This window comes from Anser anser, assembly GCF_964211835.1.
Source record: "Anser anser genome assembly, chromosome: 2".
NCBI lineage: Eukaryota > Metazoa > Chordata > Aves > Anseriformes > Anatidae > Anser > Anser anser.
In genome coordinates this window covers 138,750,213-138,777,680 of record NC_139721.1, presented here as the reverse complement: position 1 = coordinate 138,777,680, position 27,468 = coordinate 138,750,213, and the positions used below count along the sequence as shown (strand labels likewise).

Here is a 27,468-nt window from a genome sequence, read left to right as displayed (position 1 = left end):
TGTTGATGTTTTTTTTTAATCTTTAGTCCTCTGAATTTTCTGAAGATGAAAATCCACCTACATGCACAGATGTGTATGTGTGTGTATATATAGTCAATCTATTTTGAAGAGAGTACCTTGCAATATTTTTTGTTATTTTAGATTAGAGGAAATTTATGAAAAATGCACTTTACTACTTGGTGTTGCATTTTTTCACACTTGGAGAACAAGAAGAAGAAATGTATTATGCATTAAAAACAAACAAACAAAAAAAAACCACAAATTAGCAAAAAGGACTTGAGAGATTTTATATAGAGAGAAATGCTACAAGAGAAGTTGTGACATCCTGGATATGTAAAATCTATGGATGATGTTGATGGCCAAAGAACAAAGTAGGTAGTATGAATTGTATTTTCTGTGGTTCTTCTGTTGTCTGGAGCTGATGCACTGTAACTAACTATATTTCACTTGCCGTGTCAAGGACTGCAAATTTTTGGCCATTTGCAACTCTGTGTAATCTGCTGACAGCATGTAGTATGTGGACAGCTTTGACATTTTAAAATAAGTAGTATTGTTGATTCTGTGTAGCTGCAGGGGCTTCTGACATATTTTATCTATTTCTTTGTCCTTGGAGATTGATAGATGGGAACGTGATTAGCTCCCATGCTTATTACCTGTCAAGCTAAACCTGCCCCCACACTCTAACATTTTTAGAATACCCTGTCTATAAGCTGTTTTAGCCAACTGTAATACATTGTGTCATTGTGTCTTTCTTTCTGAGGTATTGCCAAGTACTTTAGTATGTATTATCCTGTGTCATTTCCTCCTTTTTTGCTGTCTGCTGTGGCTTCCTCCAGTAGGTGAGGTGGACTTTGTGAGTCCTAGGTTCTACCTCTGTACATGAAAAGAAATGCATTGGGAAAAAAGTTGACAATTGCTGAAAATTGGAATGACTCTTTACTCAAATTTCTTATAATCAAAATATTTTTGCCTTTACTGCATTTTTACTAAAACAATACAAGTGTTGAAGTGTTGAATTAAATCACTAATATTACCAGCCTTAGAGTGGTTTAAAAAAAAATGGGGGATGGGGGACGGGGGGGGCAGTAATCTCGGGAAACCAGCAGACCAGCACAGTGGGAAGGTAGATCGATCCAGTCTCCATTCATGTAAGAAATGAGAGTTCTGATTCTTCTCACACTTACTGCAGGACAGGGAGGAAAAGCTCTACTGAAGTCAGTGAAGTTGCACCAGTTTAAAAATAACATGAGGTGAGAAAGGAATCAAGCCCCAGGGTGTTTCAAAGCTATGTGCTGAATCACTGAATCATAGAAAATAGGGCAGGAAGAGCCTCGAGAGGTCATCTAGTCTACCCTGCCTTCCCCAAGGCAGGATCAGCTGTATCTGTGTCATTCTGACAGATGTTTGACTAACCTGTTTTTAAAAACATCCAATAACTGAGATTCCACATCCTCCCCCGGGCAGTCTTTTCCAGAGCTTTGCCATCCATACTGTTAGACATCAAGAGAAACTTTCCTGCTTGGCTGCTTCTGCTGCAGTTCAAGTCCATTATTACTTTTCCTGTTTACTGCAAACATGGAGAACAGTTGGTTTTGCAAAAGCCATTTTAAATATGTAAACACTTTGGGCTTCTGTAGATTACAAATCAGCATATTTTTTTTTTCCAATCTTGGTACTTTGGCTTTTTGAACTCTGTAGAACAGGGTTGGAGGAGAAAGGGGTTTGTCTGGGATTTAGGAGAGAGACTGAGAATGGAAATTACAAGTGAAGAGGCAAATTCCCACCCAACAGTGAGATGGGTGACCTTCTTTGGACAAGTGAGTGGATTCTGTTGTGGTAGAGGAAATAGTTTAACAATGTAGACCTATAATAAATTCACTGTTTCTAAGCTGTTTATATCAGGAGAGAATTCAACCTCAGGGTTTTTAGCAAACAACTTGAATAGGGTTAAATGGTCTTCAGGATTATATTCAATACAGCTCTAAATCCCTCTGTGATGGCTGTCCTCCAGATCAAGGCCATTATATCATATTAATATTAATAAGAGACAGAGATTTTCCACCAAGAGTGTACGGGCTCAACAATGTGAGGTTCAACACACATTGCAAGTATCAGTTCAGAAATGGTACACTGACACTATTTGGCTTTTTGCAAGAATAATTCCTGGGAGTAAGAGTCTTTGAAGGTACACAGGGATGGTTCTTTTCAAATACAGAAAAAAAAAATCGGATAAATGTTTGATTATGCAGAAGTTAAGTTGTAAAAAATGTAGGTATGTTCTCTAACAAAACAACAAAAGAAAAACTGTATGTGTATATCTATATCTATATCTATCTATCTATCTATATATATATATATATATATATACAAACAAACAAAAAAGGCAGGATACTTGGCCTGTTCTTCCTAAATGATATGTATCACGTTTGTGGTCTTCCTGAAGCAGATAAATTGTCCTGACTTGTCATCAGGCCTCATATTAGGGTTTGTTACATGGCCATCCAAAAAGTGGACAGGGTGAAAATTGCTTACTAAAACTAGTAGCAGTCTGTAGTGACCACCTTTACATTACCAACAACTTCAGGCATGTTTGGGTCCATTTCAGGCTGCATCTAACATTTTTCAGCATGGGTCAAGCAAATGGATAGTGCAGTGGATACTACCATGCAAAAAAATTGTTGGAAATAAGTCAAAGTCAAAACTATGTTGTGGAGAAGATTGGCCCTGATTCTCAAGCTCAAATATATCAGCTTAGCCCCAAGCCTTTATCTAATCCTCCTTCCTACTAATTAATGCAATGAAAGTATCACCCAGAAAACATAGCAGTTTAAACCTGTCACTTAAGTTTACTCTCTGCTTAATGTAAAATGTTGCAATGTTTTTAAAGAAATAGTAGATCTTTTGAATGTAAAGCATTGTACCATCAAGATATGGCAGTGCAGGCTGCACCAATTGCTTTGTTATCTCCAGTCTCATGTGAGCTAGCATTTGAAGGGCAGTATTAACCACTAGGTTTTCTTCATTTTTATAAATTATATCAAGTGCATATTTTTTTTTTCCAAACTGCACATCATTATAATGAAAATAATCTTACAGCTTGGAATAGATTTTGTAGCTCTCTGCTGTTATTTCAATTTCGTTCCATGTGCTTTTTCTTCTTGTTGACCCTAGCATACAAATCTGTAATGAAAAAAATTGATTGACTCTTAGAGTGGGGGATTGCAATGTAGTGATTTCACGCTCAGTTGTTGGCTAACAAGGGTCCGTAGTTTTTGTTTAGAGAGGCCCAGTTGCAAAAAAAAAAAAAAAATGAAGAATTGTGCTCAGCCCAGCTGCCAAGGTTACAGAGCAAGCGGCTTAAAGGGCTTCAGGGTTCCAAGTGAGAGAGGAATTGTCTCTGCCCAGCAGGTAAGGGATAGATCTAGACAGGAGCTGTTGTGCGCAAGATGCTGACTGACCCCATCAATTCATAAATCCAAAAAATTACAACATTCTCTGCTTATCAGTAAATGGAGCAGACACTCAGCTGTGTAATTAACCCTTTGAATGTCATGGGCATGGTGCATCCAGCCTGTGTGAAAGAAGGATACCCTTTTTTAAATGCCTTCCTTACAATGTCCTGGAGAGATCTCAGTAGCTCAAGGTACATGCGCACTACTGACAGTCTATTATATATTTTATAGAGATACTTTACATGCTTCATATATTCATTATAAGGATCACTTTTTCTTTGTTCTTACATTTCATGTTTGGCTTGTAATGTTGCTATAACTGCGTATAATGTGTCTTTCCATGTGTCACCTAAAACGTTATGCTGAATTCTCTGGTTTGGTTTAGCTGCATGAAAGGAGAGTAGTCCAGATGCTCAGCCCTTACACAGCCCAGTTTCAGGCAGATCTCTGATTTTAATTGATTTAAAGCTGCCCTAAAAAGTCAACTGCCAAAGTTGTCCAGCAATCGTTCTTGCCTGAGGATTATCTGAGGCTTCTTTTCAATCTCCACATATGCTCTGCATGAGGCATCAAGTTGTAAAGTGCAGATAGTTGTATATACTTTAACTTTTTTATCTTTAATGTATTTACTAGTGCTCCATTTTAGTAATTCATTTTTTAATAAAGCCCTGTGCAACTAATACCCAACTTAATCTGGAAGCTGCCAGTTCTGTGTTCCATATACATCTCCTGTGTGTATCTGTATTTTCCTTGTAATGGCAAACCAAAAATATCCACTAACTTAAGCCACGCATTAGAGGGAATTGTTATATTCATACACATACATTATCTTCTTTTATGGACTTTGTGAGGTTTGGTAACGTTGGCTAAAATTAGTGAGCAATATAACTATTACTCTCTCTTTCAGACTTAAGTGTGATATCTTTATTTTTAATGTACCTTACTACTGTATTTTCTCTCTCAACTGCTAATACATACTTTGCCTTTACCTTCTAGATACCATTTGGCGTTACCCAAATGCTATTTTCCCATAATTCCACTCTGTCAAGATGCTGCTTTCTTGTAATATTTGGGTCCAAGTACTTGACATTCCTGAGTCTGAAAAATTACATTTCGTGCAGATCGCTTCCTTCTCCTCCCCAGGATATCTGATCTGTCATGTGCATGCACTTGCTTGTATTTCATTATCACCTACTATTCACATTTGCATTTATAAATCATGTGTGAAACTCATTTGCAAATCTGCAGGCCTTTTTCTTCTACAATATCTTTTACTGTAGTTAATATCCTTTAACATAAACTAAGCTACCCTTTCATTGCACTGCTTAATATCATGGTTATAGGAGGTTTTCAGGATGTGATTTTTTTAAAGACCTGCCGAACTGTGCAAATATTTTTAAGACCATTATTAGGAATCTGGAAAAAAATAGCCATATTTTATTAACAGTAAATGCTTGCTTTTGAAAGTAAAGCTACTTCTAAAAATTATACATGCATAGCAGAAGTTCTTATGACCACAGACATTTCAATTTGTTTTATACTTGTGTAACCTAAAGTCAGCTGAAAGATTTTCTTAAAATCTTTTCTTGAAAAGATTTGCATCATTACTGGTATTTTTCAGGTCAAGTTCAAACCTTTGTGCACAATTTTTCAAGCCCCAGAATGCATTGCTTACCCTATCTGATAAATAACTACCCGATTAGATGAATAGGAACATCAGGCAATATGTTATTTCTGATCCTGTGTTGCAGAGCATATTGTTTTCCTTTTTATTAAATTGTTCCATGGTGTTCTACCCTTAAGATTGTGTGTTTGCATTTCATTATCACTTGTTATTCAAACTTGCATCTCATTTGAAATTTGCAAGCGTGGCAGGTTTTTTCCTATCTTTGTTATAAATTATTGTTTCATTTCCCATATCATCTGTTAAGAGAGCAGCCTATTTTTAATGGTGTTTTCTCATGTGTAATGTTTCTCCAGCTCTGGATTCAGTCAACTTCGACTTCATTTCCCCCCACAAAGCTTGCTGGATCTGCATGATTTTATTACTTTTGATTTACTTTCCTTATGCACCTTCCATCCTCATTTGCTGTTTTCCTTTTGCTGCCATAGAGCACTTCTGTTAAAAACTCCTCCTTCTAGTTCAAAATAAATGAAAAGGAAGGAAGTAATATGAGATTTATGGAGTGAAAAGTACACTGGTTTGTTTAAGAGGGGGCAAAAGTGTAGTTGGTTCCTGTCAGCAAAGAAAGAAGCTTCTAGCACATAGTAAGTTTTTATTTTATCCACTCTAAAAAGGCTAAGAAATCTGTTCAGCTTATAACTAAACTATGTACATTATACTCAGCTTCCTATTAAATAATAATTATTATTATCTGCTTATAAAACTTTTAGGAAATTACGAGACTCTGCTATTCTGCCATTAAGCTACACAGTAAATTGCTTTGATACTTGGATTGCTTTTTCCTTTCCCATTTGCTTGCAATGAGAGTGGAAGTTGGTCCCGTTTTTTTCTTGGTCGTGCCCTCTGTTCCCACTACATGTGTTTATGGGATCCTTAAAGTTACCCATGGAGAGACCAAGAGAATAACTGAAACCAAGACTCTGGATAGAAGCTGCAGGAGTTTCAAAAGGAGTCCCTGAGCGCTATTTCCCTGAGTGTTTCTTTATACTAGATAAAGCTAACCAAAATCCTCAATGTGTTTTACATTCTGGCTTTGCCAGTTTTTAAATTCAGCTGTGAAATGTACATTTTGAATGCATGCCTGTGCACACATACCTTTAGATATTCATCCTGAATTTACCATGCTGTGTTTTTATGGCCTCTATGGAAAGACCACCAGAGGAGGTAGCTGCTGGTGCAAGGGATAAGGCTGTGGGGGCTGTGTATGCTGATATAGTCCTGGTTCAGCATTGCTGCTGGGGGCTTGAGCCGCCCTGAAGCCTCTGACAGCCTAAAGCTTCCCTCCTGTTACCCTTTCAGAGGAAAACCCAAGGGGGTAACAACAGGGTTTCCCTCTCGCAAAGAGAAAAGTGCATTTTACATCTCCTGGGGCCAGCTTTGCTGAGCCTGGTGTCATGGGTAGAGTACAGAGGCAGCATCTTTAAAGAGAAAGCCTTTACCAACCAACCAAGAAGAATATGATAGAGAGGATTGCTTTTCTCAGAGCAGGAGTCAAATTCACGATGCAGGAGTTCAAGCCAAATGTTGCCTGCCCTTACACCGAGGAGTGGTGCTCCTTGGGGTCATCTTTTGCAGCGCCTTGGAGGCAGATTGGGTGATACGCAGGAGGTGAGGAGAAATAATAGCTTTGCATCTGTGCAGACTATCGAGCCGTTCTTCATTTCCTATGGAATGGAAAGCAGAAGCAGAACAGCACGGTCTTCATCTGTGCCAATTTCCATAAGCTTGGTACAGCGATTGAGAATGGACCTGTATGATTTTTGGTTGCACACGGCAAAACCTCTTTCATTTGACTTAAATTTTAAGTATATGTATGTTTTTCCCTTAAAATATTTCTTGGGAGGAGTATTCTTCATTATGTCTTTAAGTGGCATAGGAACTTAATAGGAAAAGAATGATATAATAAATTGTCATCCTTAAGAGATGATAAATCTTTAACCCTAATACAAATAAATGCACGTGGTAGAAATATTTATTATAGCAAATACATCTAATTTAAAAATGATGAAGTAGGTGGATAAGACCTGTCTGTGTAGAACCAGATTGTAAAGATTAAGTCTTTAAACACGTACCTCATGACTGCCAATAAAAATGGCAGTCACACTGCTTATCGGTGGCCTTATCCGTTTAAGGAAAATGCTTGTATATAGTGTTAAAGTCTGTGAACACTTTATTTAATATTCAGCAAACATTATATGTTGGCAGTAGAAACAACATATTATAGGCTTGTGGTTTGAATTACGGCTCCAGCGCAACACTGATCTAGCAGTCATTTGGCTGCGGAGATAGCTCTCTTAAATGAAAACCAGCACTGTTTTTTGACAAATATTATCTGGCACCTTTGAATCGCTGTTAACTGAAAACTAAAATACTTGCTCAGGTGTCAGGTTCACTGAAAACTGTAGGCTAACATTATGGGTGATATCACTGGAGGAAATAGCTGGGAATTTAGGGCTCTTTCTCAGTTTCTGAAGTATTTTCTCCTGTCGGGAAGCCCCTGGAATTAAATAGCGGGTTTTTCCTTCATCACTTAATCTCTACTACTGTAACTGCATGGAGGCTGGGCATGATGAGAGTTTAACATGATCTGTCATCCGGAGCTATCTTTAACTCAGAGGCTCTTCCATATATAGGAACATTTCCCTCAACCGTTTCCATCTACTGTCCTCACAAGTGACAGTATTTGTTGGGGGAGGGAGGAGAGGAGGTATAATGGGAGAAAATATGTATAAAAAGCTTGTTTCCCAGCTTTGCCATATAAGTAAAAGAATCTACTTAAACTTTGTATGCCACTTCCAAGGCTTGATTTTGTCTCCAGCTTCCAACGTTCACATTCTTGAGAGTGGGGCCGATTGTGCAAGCACCTCTGCGTGCTGCCCTTCCAGCAACCCTAGCCTGGGAGGCAGTGTGGGCATGCCTTGGCTCATTTACCTGGAGAAGTACTTGAAAGCATCGGTTAGATAGGTACACACTGAAAAGATTGCATTGCATTGGTGGGAATAAAGGGAAATGGACATCTAAAGGGATGTTACACATTGGTGGACAATGTTTAATTACCATTGACTGATTTTCTTTGCAGAAGAACTAAGAGTCTATCATGGATGATCAGGACAGTTCTTAGTTTTTGCTTAGTGCTCTAAGATAAGTATTTTTATCTACTATTGTAAATATGCATTCTTATCATAAACTGCTGCGTTTTACTGCAGAAAAATGGAATTTGTAGGACACGTACTGAGATTGAATCAAATCCTGGGATTATGTATTTCCTAGTCATTATAATCAAGGAGTTAATGAGCTGAAACTCAGGAAGCACTGAAGTTAAGGATTGATATCAAAATATGTGCAAATAGAAAAGAAATTTAGTGTAAGAATAACTGTAGAACACAACAGTACAACTTTAAAATAATGTTTTAGGGCTAAGAACTATATTTCTCAGAAAGTACATGAATAATTTTGCCAGACAGATGTGTTACCTGAATAGTCTCAGGGTGTCAAGGTTAACTGCCTCCCAAACCAGAGTTTTCAAGGCTTGTACAAACATCAAAGCACCCATACCATATTGAGGCAGACTGAAAGTCCATCTAAACAAGTATCTCATCCCTGACAGTTGCCATTTGCAAGTGTGGAAACTTTTAAAGATTGAATTTGGAGTTTTCCAGCAGATCACATAACTGCTCCCACATCCTCTTCCACCAACCTGTTTCTATTTCTCATCGTCCTCTGAATCATTTAGCACTCTGTGCTAAGCTTTTCCCCCATGCTTCTAGTTCTGTGGGAAAGACGCATGTATTTTTGACAAGAAAACCATTTATGGATATTTTTTTCCTTTACAATATTTATGATAGTAGCATAAGATAGAAGAAAAACAACAGCACTGAGTGTTCATACCTGTCATAGGTGTAGGCCATGTCCTTGAAAATATCTGAAATTTCATGTGAAATAACGATACGTTTTCACTGGTTTTCTGTCAGATCTGTACAATTACTGTTTTCTGATGCTTTTTTTGTGTGTGTTAAACAAGAGAAAAGAAGCTAGATATTCCTCTGGGCACACTTTCTCCTGTACCTAAAGAAAACGAGTAAAGTTTGTAAAACATGGCAGAGCCTTTATCGCCACAGTGCTGCCTGGCAATCCAAGGCTAGGAGTGTGAAAATCAAAACAACAGAGGCGAAACACCCACCAACCTGCCATTGATACATATACAACGATGAAAATATTTTTATTTAAAAGACAGACAGCTGAGCAGCAGTTATTTGATCCATGCTGCTTGAGGGACAGTGGGGGAAAAGGTATTTTTGTGATTGCTCTTCAATGATTCCTGTGCAGCTTTGTTGTGGCAGTTCCAGCAGAAGCTGGGACTGGAATAACAGCACTGCAATAGGCCAGAGTTGTGTTGCAAGTGTTTTTGGAGTTTTACTTCACATTCACAGTCGGTTTGATTGCTTCCAGACTTAAGACATTTTGTTAGTTAAAAAAAAAAAAAAAAAGCATTATCTAACTGAAAAGAACTTGCATGCTAAATAGCACATATTTCTAAATGTGAACTTGTATTCCGTGGACTTAAATTAAGCAGTTCCTTTGTTTTGGAAGTATTATTCCGTTTCCTGTCATCAGCCTTTGTCTTGTAACAGTCCAGAAGGGACAGTAAGCTATGCTAAAAAATCCTCTCCTCCCCAGGGGCTGGAAGTACCCTGTGTGAAAGTTGTGTCCACGCACACACTGAGGGGTGGGCAGAGCTCGCAGATGGATTCAGCGTTCAGACAATCCATTGCACTCACGGGGCTGAGATTGTCTAAAGTATAAAGGTCAAAATGGAAATGTGGTAGTGTTTATATACTTAAGAAAAAAATCTAATTACATGTGCATGTGATATATAAACAAAATATTTGGTCACATGGTTTTCCAGTGCTCTCTTTGGATAACATACCTTTTTTCTTGCCTTGCCATTTCTGATTAATAGTATTATCCCTATTCCTGTTGATAACACCATAAGGCCTCATCCTACCACTATCCTATATATGAAACGGATTTTATAAAATTATCTTACCCTTCTAATGTATGTGTCATGACTGCTTCTTCTACCTCCTACTTTCTACCAGGCAATGTGCACTGAAATGTATAAGAAAATGAAATGACTCCCATATAATCTAAAACAGTGACTGTCGAGGTTGTTGGATTTTTTTATTTTTTGTTGCTTGCTTGTTTTTAAAGATGGTGAAACAAGTTCTATGCATACTAATATTTCTTACTCTTATAGTTGAAATCAAGTTATGAACTCATTTCAAAATGTGGAAATTCCACTTAGCAGTTGCAACAGAGATCTGGTTGCAAGTTCTTAGCAATGTGAACCATTTGACCTCAGAGCTGAGGTATTTTTACATACATAGAATTGCCATTTCGGGTCCCAAACTGAATTATTTAGAGGCTGCGTCTTGCACTGTCAGAATGCAGAAAAGCTCTGTCACTGCAGGACTTCCTTTTCCTTACTGACTCTCCCAGACATGCTGCAGTAACTCTTGCCAAAGTAGAAGAGCAGATAGGGAAAACAGTGAGGAGCCAACGATGAAAATGCAAAGGAAAAAAAGGGGGGGAAACATGAAGAGTGTGGTTCTTTGTTGTTGTTTAGCAAAGTGTAAGGATGTTCCTGAAAAAAATCTAAATGTGTGCAAGTATTATTTTATATCTTTCTAAAGATACTGATAAAAGGTTTTTCTCTTCTCCTTGTTTAATCAAAACATTTGGAATGTTTTCCAAAAGTACAACTATTCATTTTGTAATAATAATAATAATAATAATAATAAAATTAGGGACCATAAAGAATTTAGAAAATCTATTACAAAGGTGAAGATTGCTGTCAAAATATTTTGCTGCATTCCTAATTTATTGCATATATTTTAAGGGACGGAAAGATTATTTTGCAGCTAGAGATTATTTTGTTAGTGGCTGTATCTCTGTTTTGAAAGCCTGAATATCTTTGTCCTGAAGATCTCAGTGGGCCTGGCCTATATGTGCATAAGTACACAATTTAGTTTTATTTATTTTGCAATGAAACAAGTGCATAAATTCCAGGCTCATGCAGAGATTCTCAATCAGCAATTCTCTGTGTAATTTCAGAAAAGAAATCATGAGAGCTTTGTGTAAGAAAACAATGTGCCAAATAATGAAATCATTATGAGCTAATTGTGAGCTAACTGCTACAAGCTAGCTACTGTTTGCCCTACTCCTCTAATATGGTTAATAATTACATATGCAATTATGTTACCAGCCTAACATAATAATTATAACTAGGACATTTTTAATATAGAATTATTGAAAAGTTCTTATTAGTAGATTTCTGATGCTAATTACAGACTTCTTCATTTAGAGCACACTTTGGCAGCTGATCTTTGAAGAGTTTCGCTGATTCGCTGTGACTTATAAAAGCTTGATAGCATGGGACGGTGAAGCTTTCTGAATCGTGTAGTCCATGACTAACTAATGCAAACTCCCCGCACCGCTGGCAGGCTGTGACACACAGCGAGGGCAGCTTGCCGAGCAAACGTGCAGCTTGTCCAGCTCCCCGGTTCAGTTCGCAACACGTGTTGAGCTCAACACAAGTGTGTATCCCAGTCCAGGGCCGCAGCCAACGCTGGGAGCCGAGCAGAGGGCTGTGCTCTGAATCATCCCTTCGGTGGCTGGTTCTGTGGAACTCGTAGTGGTGCCTGCTCTTAATTACAGTATTTCGGATGTAATTATCATGCTTACGGGATGACTCTCAGGGCCTTTTGGTCTGCATGTATTGATTATGTAGCTGGCCAATCTACCCAGTGGAAAAATTGCTACGCCCCGTGGAAAAAAAAAAAGGGAAATAGTTATCAGTTGTGTGCCCAGAACTGGCAGAGAACTGGTTGTGGAAGCTGGGGGTTCAGGTACACAAGCTCTGTGCTGTCTTCATGTGACTTCTCATCTCCCACTGTGCTGTTCAGGCTGTAAGACATTGATCTCTGGCCCGTGAATTATGCTAGGAGAAGGAAGTGATGGGAAAAAAATATGTACTGAACTGTGGTTTTGCACTAGAGGATGCAGGAGAGATTTCAAAGTGAAATTGATGGCAAAATTTCTCATAATTTTGGTGTAAAAATATTTTTCAGATATGTTTGTCTTACAACTCATTGCTCCTCCTGCTTTCTTTGGCGTTTTTCTCTTCTGAGGAAAAGCAATCCTTAGGAAGGACTGAAACATGAAAAAAAAAAAAAAAAGGAAACCTACTGTTACATGAAAATAAGAGTAACTATTTTCTTACATGGAAAGAAGGTGTCATTTGCAGGCTTTGTTGTTGGTGGTGGTTTTTTTGTTTGATTGCATTTTGAAAGACCATGTCTTAGTAGAGTAGTCACAGGGCTAAAAGCTGTGGGAAACTTTCCTCTTTCTCTCATTTCTGCCACCAACTGTCCTTAATCCTTTTCATTTATTTAGACATCTGCGAAGAAAATTCACTTAAGATTGAGAAAACATTTGTAAAGCAGGTTAAGTATATTTGGCAGGTAGTTTGGGAGATGCAGCACTTCTTTCTGGTAGTAAGAATGTCACTTATGGCATTGGGTGTATTGGTTTTCTCCCTTGGTGGAATCCTTCCAACAAGGTCGGTGCTTATAAAGCAGTGAGCCCTGTAAAAAAGCTGCAGAGGTGGGAGGCTGTACCCTGGTCAACAGTGGCAGAGCTGAGGAAAGGGCTTGGCACTGCCAGGAGTGTTTGTCCACATTTATTCTTCAATGTAATCGTGCCAACTCGTGCTTTTCCAGTGTAAGGGTAAGCCTTTCCCAATAAAAAAGAGTCCAGAATCAGAGCATCCTGCTTCAAATAAAACGAAACTGGAGAAGTCCAAAGATAGACAAGCCCTTCAGTCTGAGTCTGGTGGCTGAGAACAAATCTCTCAGAGCCCCAGTTGTATTTGGGCCAGTGGTTAAGAAGACAGGGCTTCGGTGTGGGTAGAGATGAGGTGGAGGTGGATACATGTCAGTGGAGTGAGGATGTGTTTGTCCAGGAAGGTTGAGCAATGAACGGGCGAGGGCAGGATGATAATCTGCTGTGAAAAAGTAACTGCAAATGCATGTGTGATTGAATGCCAGGCATGAAGGGTTTTGTGACGAAGAGATTAAAGGGTTTACTATGCAAGTGGGTGTTGGTATTTATGGTAAAGAGAACAGGAGGTTTGTAATTTTGTAATTTACTTCTGCTTAAGGTGGTAACATTTTTTTTTTTGGAGAACTTTGCAAACTTTGCCAAGATCAGCAATTCTTGAAGTGGTCCACATGCCCATGATGAGTACTTCACAGAAAGAGATTAAATAGTAAAAATTCAGAACTTTTTACAGAAAAAGTATCTGTTGGTTCAGATATTTGGGAGACTTTCTTCTAAATCATATGATTTAGATTCTTTCAGCAGTTCATACTTCACAACTGAACAGTTGGTTATCAAGATGCTTACATAGTGTTTTCATCTTTGCACCTATTTTCATATTTTCTATTGCTGAAAGTGATTACCAGTAATTGTAAATTTGTGGAAACTATTTTGAAATTGCATTAAATTGTTATAATGTCATCAACTTTTTAACTTTGCAGACAGATGTGGTTTGATAAAACCTTCTTGTCTGAATACTTCTACCAGCTTTCAGCTTGCTCAGGATTGCCAGGAGTGCAAGACATTGTCTACTGTCTAGTCATCTCATTTGTTCAATGCTTCAGCCAAAATAAATTCTGTGTTGCCCTACCCATTTCCTTCTCTGCATACAAGATGTTGGCCCTGTCTCATTTGTTTTTTGATCAGGGAACATGGTTTTGTGCATTTGGTTGAAACACCCTAACAATGAGAATTACAAACGCCCGTACTCTGTGGATTGTCTACAACGTAACAGATACAGCATGCAATGTCCTATAGCTGTCCTCTGAAACAGGCTGGTTTGAGGCCGATTTGTGTCTACCCATGCATCAGAACTATGTGTTTGCTACCTATCTATCCTAATCTGAGGGCTATCTTGAGAAGATAAAGGTACTTATAAAAGTGAAGTTTCATGAGGAAATACTAATAAGCATTTTATGGGAAACTATTGACATATGTGTACAATGACAGATGTTTATGTACGCTAGTGTATAGCATTCAGGGAATGTTATCTGATTTCTCTTAATAGTCTCTTCTACTATGTAATTAATAAGAATTATTTTGATCTCATTCATGTTTAACCTGAATAGTTTATGAAAAGTAGTTCTTGGTCAACACATCTCTACTGTGTGTATGTGTGTATATATATATGTACATATTTAATACATCTTTGTGAATTTAGTAAATCCATTTGAAAGGACAATGCGAAATTTTGTGTTAAACTGTGGTCTGCTACACACATGTCCAGTTTCCTTTTATTTTCTTTGAACGGAGAACACAGTAAAATGTATTGTATGGTGTACCAGTTTGATATCACTTTGATAGACATGATGTGACCTTATATACACACTCCAATGTACTCTAATCCATGGTCTCCCAGCTCCCACTCTGCAGGATTTCTGCGATGTTGATGGAACCCTGTGATTTAGCAGAGCAGCTGCGGTGACCCCTCGCCCTGCTCACTGCTTCTGACAGCTGCCTACCATGTGTAGAGGAAACCTCACAGACTAAAATCTCTCTCATAAAGTAAAGATCTTTAGATAAACATGCAGGTCCGATCATGCTACTACTTTAAAAATAAATAGTTTAAACCCAGAACTTTTTGTGCGATGCTAAAAGAGTGGTAGCGAAGTATTCGAGGCATTCTGCATGGTAAAAATAATGTATATGTGACACAGTATCTCCCTTTAAAAAAAGAAAGAAGAGTTCAGTGTAAACAATGAAAGGCATCCTAAGCATAAATAATCTGCATAAGAAATTAGTTAATCTGTCTGTTAGGACAGGTTTGACTCGCTGAACAAGGCTCATCAGGTTCTTCTAGTCTGTGTTAAAGAATAGTGTCATAACCAAAGGCAGACAAACAGCCAGCCAGTAGTTCATATATCAGATGGGAAAAGCTGGTTTGATCTGAATTGTAACTTTTACCCACACAGTAGATTTACTCTTATCAGGATTTTTATTTAGGAAAAAGTAAAATGGGATGAAAGCGGGAGCTTAAAATACAATTGAAGGATACAGTGGTTTGTTGTCTTTTTTAAATACCGAAACTTTAAATCATTGTTAGGTAAAGGCAGATTGCTATTGTACTTGTTAAGGCATTTCATTCACATACAGTACCAAGAGTTATATCATTGCTACAGTTTTCCTGCTGAGCTACCATCATCTTTTGTCTTGCTGTCATGATATTACACTGAGGTACCTTCCACATTTGGGTAGGGGTCATTATCCTGGTGCCTGGTTGTGTTGCCTCTGCTGAGCAGGTTAACTGCTTGAGGTCTTTTATCTAGACAAATGTTTTACCAGCGCTTTTGCTCCACAATGACACAAACTGTTCTTCAGAGGTCAAATACAAATGAATTAGCAATGCTGTGCTGGCATGTTCCCTGTACAATCCCACACCAATGCAGACCCTTGGGAGTAAACGTATCAGGTTTGTGAAATGAATAAAAATAGCGATTAAAATGCCATTTTTTTTTCAAGATTTGCTTGAATTCCCAAGTATTTGTCTGTTGTCTTAATTTACTGGTTTTAAGTGTCACTGTAAAACTGGGTTGTCAAAAGATTGCTATTTTACAATCAGCTTTGACATCTGTATGATAATCATAATAGCCTCTTCTCACAAATAAAATGTGTGCATAATGAGCGCGATTCACAGTTCACACACCTTTGATGTGTTTAGCTATTTCTGTCAATATCTTCACCTAAAATAGTAGCTTTGAGACTCTTAACCATTCCCTGGGCATATTTTGGTATTTTCTTCCTATGCATGAGTGATAATCAGGAGGCCAAATAACAGGTGAGAAAATGCCCTAAAGCTTGCTCAGGTGGGGAACATCTGACGACATCTAGTATAGTAACATTAGATAAAACAAGATGTAAGAGCATGCTTAGGAGGCATTTTCAGGGTACCAAAGCTTACAAAAGTTAAAGTAGAAGTTCATGTTAATGTCCATTTGAACAACTTTATGTTGGGCATAATATAGATGTGCATCTTTAACAGTAAAAAGCAAAGAGGTGGCAAAAGTAACAAAAAGTTGGTGTTTGAAACTAACTTCTGTACTATCAGTTTTAGGTGAAAAGGTTTAAAAAGTGCATATTTCATATGTTCGGGGTTTTGGTGGATTTTGTCAGTCTTGTCCCAAACAGGAAAAGATGAGTGCAGCATCTAATCCTCTGCATCTCTTCACAGTAATTTAAAGATATTCCTTGATTTGTGAAATGGTATTTGATATGACCTTGCTGAACAAAAGTGATGAGCACTGTAATTTGTCATACAAAGAAAAATCTCTTTTCATCTCCTGTTCATACAAACCTCAATTTAGGAATGTAGCTGAACAAATATTTAGCTTTAGGGATGTGATTAAGACCTACTGAAGCAAATGAAGTTTCTGGATGTGTCAGTGTGGGAAATGGGAATTCTTCTCTCAAGCTGGACTAAATTTCCATTAAAAATTAAAAATTTAAAGTTTAGAACGACAGAGGCAGGACCAAGGTCGCTTGCCTTCCCAGAGATCTAAAAGGTATCAATGTGTAGTAGGATGTCAGTATTTATTGCTTTAGCTGCAAGTATTTAATTTTTGTTGAAAATACTAATACACAAATTTAACTCAGTAATTCCTGTCTCTTCCTGTCTCCCACCGGGAAAACCACATTGACTTCAAACAAGCTCTGTGTGGCTACCGGTCTCTTTGCATGGAGTGCCTTCAAAGGTCAGGGCTACAGTCTTCGTATGGTAGTACAGAAATGAAGTTCAGTTTTATCCACACATATGCATAAAAGCAGGAACATGTATATCAAGGTATGCCTTATTCCTTTATACCTTACAAAAATGAGCACCCCTGAGCTCAGAGCCAACTCTTACTGGTCATGGGTGGTGATTGCAGTTGTGTAAGAAACACATCTATGGTACAGAGAATCTAAGGGAAGATGCTTTTTGTATGAGGAATGTTTTTGTTTTTTGTTGGCCAGGGTGTTTGTGGGTTTTTGTATTTTATTTTGTTTAAGTAGAGCTTCTTTAGTAGTATATACAAACAAGATTTTAGAATACATTTCTATATGAAAGCATTGGGAGCCAGAGTGAAAGAAAAATTTTCTTCAGTCTGCAATTTTGTTGGGGAAAAAAATAAACACCAAAGTATAAGCAGTTTTGTGGTGATAACATTTTGCATGTGTGGAAACTTTGGTAATCAGAAAGATGAACTTGAACAGGTTTATGAGCACATTCCAGCCAGTGGACATCATTGTATCTCAGAGCTGGAAAGACCTGTAAGGGAACAGAGCTGGGGTGATGCAGACTATGATACAGGCCTGGCAAAGTCTTAGTTCTTTGGAGCAGTTTCACCCTTGAGCGGACGGAGATTTTCAGGTAAATAGGAACTGATTCAATTAACATTTAAATTAGCGAACAATATCTTCTCACAGTCTGCTGTCCTGTTTGCCAGGAAGAAAGCAAGGCTCATCTGGAGTACCGGGACTGTAAGGATGCAGTGAGGGTATAGACAACTTGTATTTTTATTTTTCAGTTAGGGCAATTAGTTCTGTTAGCTTAATCAAGTGCATGTAGCTTGGTTCTCACAAGGAAATTTTTCTGCTTTGGTACTAAAAATGATCAAAGACTGTTGCTAGAATTTGATTTTTGTTTGTTGTATGAGTTCATTTAGAGTATGCCAGCGGCTGCTGCAGCCAGTGAACCTAAATAAATGTCTGTTGGATATCTATTTAGCAGCAGGCTCCATTTTTTCAGCACCGTCTCCATGTAACCTTTTAATCTAGCTCTTGTCTTTGACTTTTCATATTTTATATATTTAACCCCTTGATGCAGATATTTTGCATTAAGTGCTTTAGAAATCCTGATTTACTGCCTCAAGGGATTAACTAGAATTCCAGTATTCTCGCTTTATCTACATTCATTTATACAGCCCATTTATTTCTAATAAATACATTGGCCAGATCATATTTCTCTGAAAACTTTAAGCCCTGAAAATAAATTTATGCAGTGACATAATAAAAATAATAAAAACTGTCTTGTATATTGCTCTTATTCTTGCTTTAAATATCAGCTTCCAAAGGCACAGTGGGTTTATATTCTCCAAGTAAACACCACCTTTGAGGTTCACGCTGCAAAGCTCTAATTTTTAGTTGACTTCTAAGAGGATTTAATCAAACTACAGGATATATGATTCAAAGCAAAAAATGTAATTAAGAAAAATCTTTTTCTGTAGGCAAAGAGCAGCTTGTTTTCATTAATTTTATGAAGAATGTTGTTTTTCTTGGCTGAAAACTTAAACTCATGGGACAAAGGAAGATTTATGGGGTGATCAGCAAAATCACACAGGTTTTGTGTTGCAGTGCTGTTTTTGCAGTGACCACTAGAGTCCCAATAGCTAAAGGTTTATCAGTGTTTCTTTTTATAAATCTCTATTTTCAGAAAGGGGTTTTACTCAGAGATTAGCTTTAAGCTAAATATATGCACACAGAGTCTCAGTGTGTATGTAGTGTAGTAAGCATGTATATTTTAATGTAAACAATTTATAATGCTTTAAGAGCTCTTACATTAGAAGGAAAAATGAGACTGAACTAAGGATGGATATTTAGACCTCCCATTCATGTACTGCATGTGCTGCTTTGTTGTTATGCCTTATGTATATACATACAGCTAACTCTCCAGCAGTTGCCGAAAGGCACTAGAATAGAAGATCAGAGACACGATGTCTCTTGCCCTAATCCTTCAAGGTGTCAACACCACTTGTGCGGTACTTGGGCCAAAGATCTGTGCGTTGTATCAATTTTCACTTTTGTGATTGTTAGAATGGAAGTAAGGAGCCCGCGATGAGACTGGGTCATTGTGCGGTTGTTTGGCTTACTTCTCCCTTCTGAGTTTTGACCCCCTTAGATGTGAAGTTCAAATTCAGCTTTGACTTTGACACGCATAGTTTTAAACCAAATAATACATTTGTTTACTTAACTATATCAAATGGAATACTTACTGTATCTCTAAAAATCTCTCTTTTAGAAGATCAGTGGTTCGTGAACAGTAATGAAACAAATATCTTAACAGAATGCTCTTTCATTCCCCATAATGTCAGCAAGAGTGTCTACTTGTTTAATACTGTAGTAAACAGAAAAGTTCATGGTTCAGTGCTTAAGCCTCCGAGCTGTCTCCCCAACTGTTCCTGGCTGCCAGTATTTTACTTACTCAACAGGAAACTAATTTAATTAGTACAAAGAACAGGCCAGTACAGATGCCTGCATGAAATTCTTTCAGTTTTCAGAAAGCATATACCGAAGCCGCTACATCAGATGGAAAAACAGAGATCAGAAAATTGACACAATGGAATTTATGTTGTCCTGTGTTATCAAAGACTGCTGTCTCAAATTAAATTACTCTGGTCTTGCAACATCAAACCAGACAAAATATTTCAGTTGAAAGAAGTAGAAGCTGATAGTAAATTTGAGCCAGGCTTATGTTTTATATTATAAACCTCTTCATTGTGTTTGTGACTAACTGGTAAGATAAACAATCCATTAGTTCTTAGCAATACTCTTTTCTCCTAAATTGTCTGTTTTGAGAACTTTTAATAAGGTGGCAAATTCAAACTAGTTAGGAAATACAAAAAATAAGGTTTCAAATTTAATTTCTTCCACATGTGGTTTATTCATTCATCTATAGTCTTCATTTACAGTATCATATACTATCATTTCTTGGGACCTCAAATCACTTCTTTTTTTTCCAGGATAATGGATTGTGAACACAGATGGATAGTTAAGGTTTATCTTCATCTTCATCATTCACTGTTTGATCCTATGCATTACGGCTACAATATCTGTAGCCTGCACCAGATACAGACTCGTTAATTTCCATGGAGGCTTTTTTTTGTGATACATCATACCTTAGTTCCTCCCAGCATCGGGAAGCCACCTTCACAGTACCTCCAACAGCTGAGTTGGTACAGAGGTGTCTGCTTTACACACTAGGAGCTGAGGCACAGGTATTAAGATGGCAATTGTTAAAAATAAATCACTTTTTCCTGCCTGATTTCTCAGAGCTCCTAGTATCTTTTAGTGCTTAATATGTTAAGATTGGATTTCATTTTGCAGTGACCTCAGTTGCAGCAGTGAATGCTCAGTGTATCAGCAGTCCAAACCAGAAGCCGTCTTGTACTATATGGAAAATGAGAATTGCCAAATTAATTTCTGTTAGAAAAAAAAAATAAATGAAATAAACAGGTTAATATAACTTCCTTAGCATCATTTAGGAGTTCTAATATCTTTTCTAGTATCTTGGAGCTCTAGCAGAAGCAGGACTCAAATGCAATTTTCTAGGCATTCATCTACTGAAACTCTTACTTTTTCTAGTCTCCTCCACTTACTTGAAGCCTTCCAGCTTCCACAATAAAGGAGTCAAGGGTCTAATTTTCAATAAATCTCTTTGTCTTGCAAAAGCAGCATATAGTTTGGGTAATGAATGTGTCAAAGGCTTCATGGGGGAAGAAAATAACCACAAGTTAAAGAAGGCATAACGCAGACATAGAAGGCGTAGATACAACATTGCACACACATTTTTAACTTCCTGAGCATTTGGAAACTGAAGAATTGAAAGAAGAAAGTTTACATGTAATGAATCACAATGATGCTTTCTTTCACCTTTGTCAAGATGTGTTGTCAGTGGGATTCATACCTTTCAACCCACAGTGTGAGGCCAGTATGTAGCAGTAGGAGGTGATTATCCTCTGTGTCAGGCTGACACAGGAGAAAACACCGTGCACTATGAAAACAAGCTTACCTGCTGTTTGTTGGACAGGATATAATCTTGTGTGACCCAGGAATAATAGTTTCTATTGCTGCTGCTGAAAAGACGTGAAGCCTCCTGGCTGCCTGCCCTTTGCCTCTCCATGTCTTCTGCTCCTTTTCTGACCATCACATCCCTGTCCCTGACCTGGTGCTTCAGCTTGTTTTCCCTCTCCTTGTCAAAAAGGAGTCAACCACAGAATCCCTCTCAATTGTGCTTGTCCTGATTATTGGATGTTTGACTCAAAAAGTATTTTTTGTATTGCTCTAGTGCTTAACTACCTTCACCTTCCCAAAAAATACTTGGTATTTGTGAGGATGAGAAGAGGAGATGTCCATCCTTCTCCCTGTCCAAGTTAAACGTTATGAAAGTTGCTGCTTTCTTTTTCAGCATGTTATCCTTCTGTTTTGTTTGCCTGCTTGTCCTGGTCAACAATTGAATGACTGAGAACATGACAAATCCTGGCTTTCTCATTTAACCACTGTTAATCACTTGACATTGCATTTAGAGTTAGTTTGCACAAGATATGTGAAAAGCAAAGAGCCTCACTCACATGCTGGCTTAACTGCCGGGAACAATTTCCCCTCCCATCTGCTTCGTCCATTATTATTTAGAAGCAAATCAGGAAGCAGAATTGGATTAGCAGAGTGGGTGGCACCAGTGGAAAACAAGCCCTGTGTTGGCAGTTACCCTGCCAAGTTCATGTGAAATTGCCCATTTTAGCAGGCAGCTTCAGTTTAGCTTGGTGTGATGACATATGGGCCTGGAGGGTAAGAATCTATTTCCATATTATAGCAGCTTCTGCTGTGATACCTCATCGCTTGTAGCTGTGCCGTTGCCTGGCTTTGGCTGTAGTTTGTCCTTCTGCTCTGTCCTGCCATGCTGGGTGCCTTTGCTGTCATCTCTGCTTTTTGAGGTCCACACCAGCAGTTCTAACTACGTCTTGGTACCCACAGTGCCCCCAGCTACTCCATTGGTCTCAAGCCATAAGCGTGTTGAACGTCAAAGAGCAAAATAGGGAAGCTCATAACCCCCTCATCTGTGGGGCATCCAGAATCAAAAGAGAGAAATCAAGCCCTCACTTTGACTTGTAAGGGTCAGTAGTTTCTCAAAACAGTGGTAATATGTATTTTATGTTCTAAAAATAAATAACATAGCATGTACATTACACATCAGCTCTGAACTTAATCACCTCATAAATAGACATTTACAAAAGAAAAAAATAACTTATTTGAATTAATAAAAATCCCCTGTTTCAAATATTGGTGTTCTAAAATTTTCCAGGATATGATTTCAGTGTCCAGTGTTGTGTATCGTGCTTCTGCATAAAGGAAGTTTTGGTGCCTTGCATTAAAATCCATGTGAAAGGGATACCACCAACTTAGTCAATTTTGTAAAATAAGCTCAAAGATATTTCAGAAACCAGACTGCCCCTAAGTCCCTCAGCTGTGATTAGTGAGTTAACAATAACATTTCTTATTTAAAAAAAAATCTCTTTTTCAGCCTCCACTTACTATATAAGGAAAATAATTAAAATAACTCTATGCAAAGCTCTTTCAAAGCACAGAGTATGTATCTCATTGAGCTTACAGTACCGTTATTGTAGCCCTTACTTGTAGGGATAAAAATGTTCTGATGAGTGAGAGTTACAGGCTGTTGGCATTCCTTTAAACTATTTATTATAATTTCCAGAAATTCCAGTGCCTTTTTTGATCACTTTTCACTAGACCTTGCTTTAGAAACCTTTGTTTTGTGGATACTCAAGGGGAGGAAGAGAAACCTCATTGGTGAGAGCCTATGATCCACTTACATGCAGTGTGAAAAATGGAAGAGTTTATTCCCATTAATCTTCATTACCACAAACCGTGCGTGGTAACAAACCTAGTCTAATGCAGTTTGTCAGAGGTGGACAAAGTATGACGCATGATGCCATTTAAAAAAATAAAGCTGAAGCAGTTGTACTGAGGAGAGCAGTCGCACCTCAGAAGATCTGACATGGTGGGCAGGCCTCCCTGCCTGCCTGTAGGCCTACCTCTCTGCTCATACTGCTGGGAGTGTTGTCATATACCTGAGATGACTTTCTTGGCGTCTTCCTGCTTTTAGTGCAGCAATGACAAGTTCAGAGAAGTATTAGGAAATGATACCAGGAAATGGAGAAATACATCCCAATCAATCAACTGCAACCAGATCCAAATCAAACGCTTTTGAATGTGTGTGTATTTATCGTCTAATGGCTGCAAAATCAGAACACCGTGCAGCAGTAAGGTGGCTAGGTTCTGTCACTGTTAACGTATCAAACCAAAGGCTTACATTTCATATAGGTTTCATTCTGTGACAAACCCAATATATGAAGTTCCTGCTGGGGTTAGAGATGTAATCGCTTCTCAGGCCCCAGTGGTAGCTTCTTTGTCACTGCTTGTGCGAGGCCTGAACACATCACTTACAGACAAAGAGGTAGCTTAATTCTTTGTTCAGGCTTTACAAGTGAGCGAGTTACTAATTTATTCATATATAACTGTTATGATCTTTCATACCTAAATTACAGTGTGTTTCTGGATAAAATTAAAAGAAGACCATAGTTTTTTTTGGAAGGGCCTAATAATCTGAGATGATAGGCTGTGTTTATATTCAAAAGCCTGTATTTTAAGGTGAAGAGAAAATCACAGTATACAGGAAATCACAGTATCTGCTCGTAGAGAGCAATGCAGTGTTCTCCTGGTGCATCTATTTCACCTTCTTTTGAAATTAGACCCAGAGCATGTGTCACAGAAATGCTGGATATCGTTCTGTATTGTTACTGTCGGCCCATCTGTTCTCCCATTTCTTTCTCCCCTTTCCTGTAACCATTTCCAGCCTCGTGACTTTGATATTTTTCATAGAGACTGACTATACTTTACATGACTCATAAAATGAATACAAGTTAATCAGGCGGATTGAACCTCAGTCACCATGAACAAATGAGGACTTACTGGAGCGCCGTGCTATTCAGTAATGCTAGAGAAGTTTCAGTTTGAGAAAATCCATCGTAAATGAATTTATGTGCCCACCCAGATTTATTTTAATTAAAATCATCCATGATTCTTGGCTGTTGTTTTGACTACTAAGTACTTACAAATAAGCTTAATAGACATGTTTGTTTTTTCCACAGCTGTAAAAATACATATTCTGCTACATGATTGTTTTTTTATCTGATTTATTTAAATAGAGTTAGGTAGAGATGCAATTTATAGGGAGGTTAGAGAGTCAAAATCCTATTTAATTAACTTATACCCACTTGGGAAGCAGCCAAGGTAAAAGAATGCAGTGAAAGTAAGCTTCAAATAATATGAAATCTTTGAAAAGGTCTAACCACCTTTGGTGAAAGGCTTTCCTGTTCTTAACCTTGTGTCATTTAAACTATTTAAATGAGCTATGCAAAACCTTACATTTATAATGGAGCTTCATAAAAAAAAAAAAAGGAAAAAAAAAAGATTAAGTATTTCTTGCAGTTACAAGAAAACTGGTGCTTATGGTACTGAAAGAAAAGCCTTTAGTACTCTATCTGACCATGATCCTTGTTTTTGCATACCACAAAATGCATGGTATGTTACACCTGATTTGTTATCTACCATTTCTGCCACATGTATAAAACCCCTTGAGTGTGTGAGACTGCTTTTTTAAAATGTGTAAGTCTTTCAAAAAACAATCAGGATTGTGAGGACAGCCTCTGTAATATCTGAAGGAGGCCTGATTTTTGAAGGGTGTGGTTGCTCCACATTTTATAAAAGTTGTGTCTGTGAGAAATAACCTCATGGTGGGTTTCCCAAATCATGCCTTGTGTTTGAGCGTCTTAGTCATACATGTGGAAAAGGCTCTTACCGCAGCCAGAGTGGCAACTATGAGAAAGAAAATCACTGGGCTGCTTTGTGATCTCTTTATACACTAGATAGGAGATCTTCACTGCTGTGTTGATGCTCTAAAGAGGTGCCAATTCTGGAACATTTTTTCCATTTAATGCCACAGAGACCAGACCGCACTGTGGAAATATTTCTGTTTCAGTGCTCCATATGGTTTTGTATGTAAAAATGGGATTGACAGGGAAAAATGCAGCTGGCCTGAAGCTGCCAGTAACTGTTTCTAATGTCACAGATTTTCAGCAGGAATTCCAAGTGGGAGTTGGATAGATGAAAGGACTGCAGTAAGTACTAGCAGAGCCAATAGGGAATGAGCATGGAGGCAAGCAATATTCCATATAGACACCAAAGCGTTTCCTAAACTGAGTTTTTTTCTCCTCTGCCCCATTTGAGTCTTAAGAACTGTTGGGTTGGGAAATAATTCAGGCTTGGAAAGGTCAGCTCCAAAGACTTCCTGATCTCTCTGTCAGTAATATCATATGACATTCGTGGTGTGGGTGGACGCATAGCTTAAGAGCTTTGGACATAATGGAAATTTGGAAATATATTCCAAAATTTAAATATATCTATTACTTAAACTTAACATTAATTTAATATACTGCAATTGTGGGAAAGAGGCTTGTGATTCAGCATGTGAGGTCTACATTCTGTTTAATTTTATGTGTGCTTAAGGGTTGCAATACTGTCCTAAAATTTTATTTTAATTGACATGACTATTTTGGCATGATGATCAGTCTCTGAAATCCACAGCAGCAAATAGACTGTATAACCAGATGGTTCTTACAAATAGCAGCTTTCAGCTAGAAGGATCTTTGCTATCCGGAATGTGACTGTAGAAATGTCTGTGTCCAGCTAAAACAAAGGCTGTTATAACTCCACATTCTGGATTAATTAAAAATTCTCTGCTGGTTTGAAGAGTAGAATTCTGTTGGAAATAAACTCTAGGAGAAACACTAAAAAAAGATAAAATACAGGTGAAAATGGATTTTTTTTCCCTCTTTATTGTTTCTTCACTGCCTGAACATTCATTCCCTCTTTCCTTAATCCCAAACTGTCTGTAGCTACTTTCAGGCTATCACAATGGTTTTTAGTAATGATAAACATTCAAACATTGCTTTCTTAATGTTTAGCATTTATCTGTGAGAACTAAGGTAATTTGCAGTGTTGTGGATCCCTCACAGAAGAACCTTTAAGTTCCAAGGAGTCTTTGCTTCTCTAAGTCAACCAGCAAAATGGTCCACACCAGTCTCAAGACCATGTCATTGCTACTTTGCACTGATTTGCACTGGAAGCAGTAGATTTGTTCTGAGAACACTTATCTTTCAAGAAGTAACGTGTAATTTTAACAATCTCATAAAGTGCCCTTTTTTTAAGTACATGTGGATACTTTAATCTTCACATGAGGTAGTGCTTGATTTTGGGGAGAAGGTGAATGCTAATGAGTCATCGGGCAGGCATTTAGTCTATCATATGTCATCTTCTCTGGTAGACTGTTCCAGCAGGGTACAACCTGGCAGCTCTGTGGCAACCATGGGGATAAAAGCCATGACAGGGAAAACCAGGAATAAATTTCTTCTGGGTGGGGGGAGAGGAGGGAGATGGTCTGACATATCATCACATCTGCACTGGGAGTTGGCCAGCTGTTCAAGTTGATAAATAGCCCTGTTAAACAACAGTGACCCTGTCCTGACTGTTAAATAACAGTCCTGAGATTGGCAGTCAGTAAGTTTCATTCATGCTATTTAGATTGGGGTATAGTTGATCTGCTCTCCTTGAACTCCAGGTTTCTTCACTCTAAGCTAGATACTAACATACAAAGAATCTGAAGTTTTCCTGTCCCATCTAAAGTTTCTGATTTCTGGTTAAATATGACTTGAAGCTTCACAATCTGTTTAACATCTCCTTGATATGTTGGCAGGCCAACATTTTTTTATTGCAAAAAAAATGAAAACCAACCAAAAAAATCCAAGAAACATTCAGTCGAATGCATGGGCTCTCAGCCATCTCTTGTTTGCTGTTCCCTTGAAACAAGTACAGGAGATTATCCTTATTAGGCAATCTTAAGGGTATTCCCAGATCTTTTGAGTATAGTTTTCCTCCTTTTTAATTAGTAGGTCATTATGAGTCTTCTGTCTGCTTCCCTAAGTGGCCAGCTAAGGCAGATTTTGCTGTGTTTCTGGATACCTGAAAATAATAAGCCATTTGTGAGTTGGGAGGTGGCTTCAGACTTCAGAAAGTGAAGCTTTGCCATGAGTAATGCACTGGGGAACTGCTGCTAATGAAAAATAAGGATGTAATTCCATGAATTTGTCTTTGCAGGCAAAAACAGCATGATAAGTTTCTGCCAAGCTCTATCCAGGCCCTTCCTTCTTGCTCCCTTACAATCCCTCTAGTTTGCAATCCCTCTAGTTGTGCTGGTGCATCTATTTATAAGTTTCTATCAAGCTGGATCACTGAGAAGATCTTGGTTTAAAATAATCCCGCTGCTGATACTTTAGTTGATCCAGTGTACAG

At 38.0% G+C, this 27,468-nt stretch overlaps 1 protein-coding gene across 3 annotated transcripts in view; it reads left to right on the top strand.

Moving 5' to 3' along the window:
- The window catches only part of CDK14 (cyclin dependent kinase 14), a 332,201-nt gene that overhangs the window by 291,530 nt on the left and 13,203 nt on the right, over positions 1-27,468 (top strand). The gene's annotated exons all lie outside the window — the stretch shown is intronic.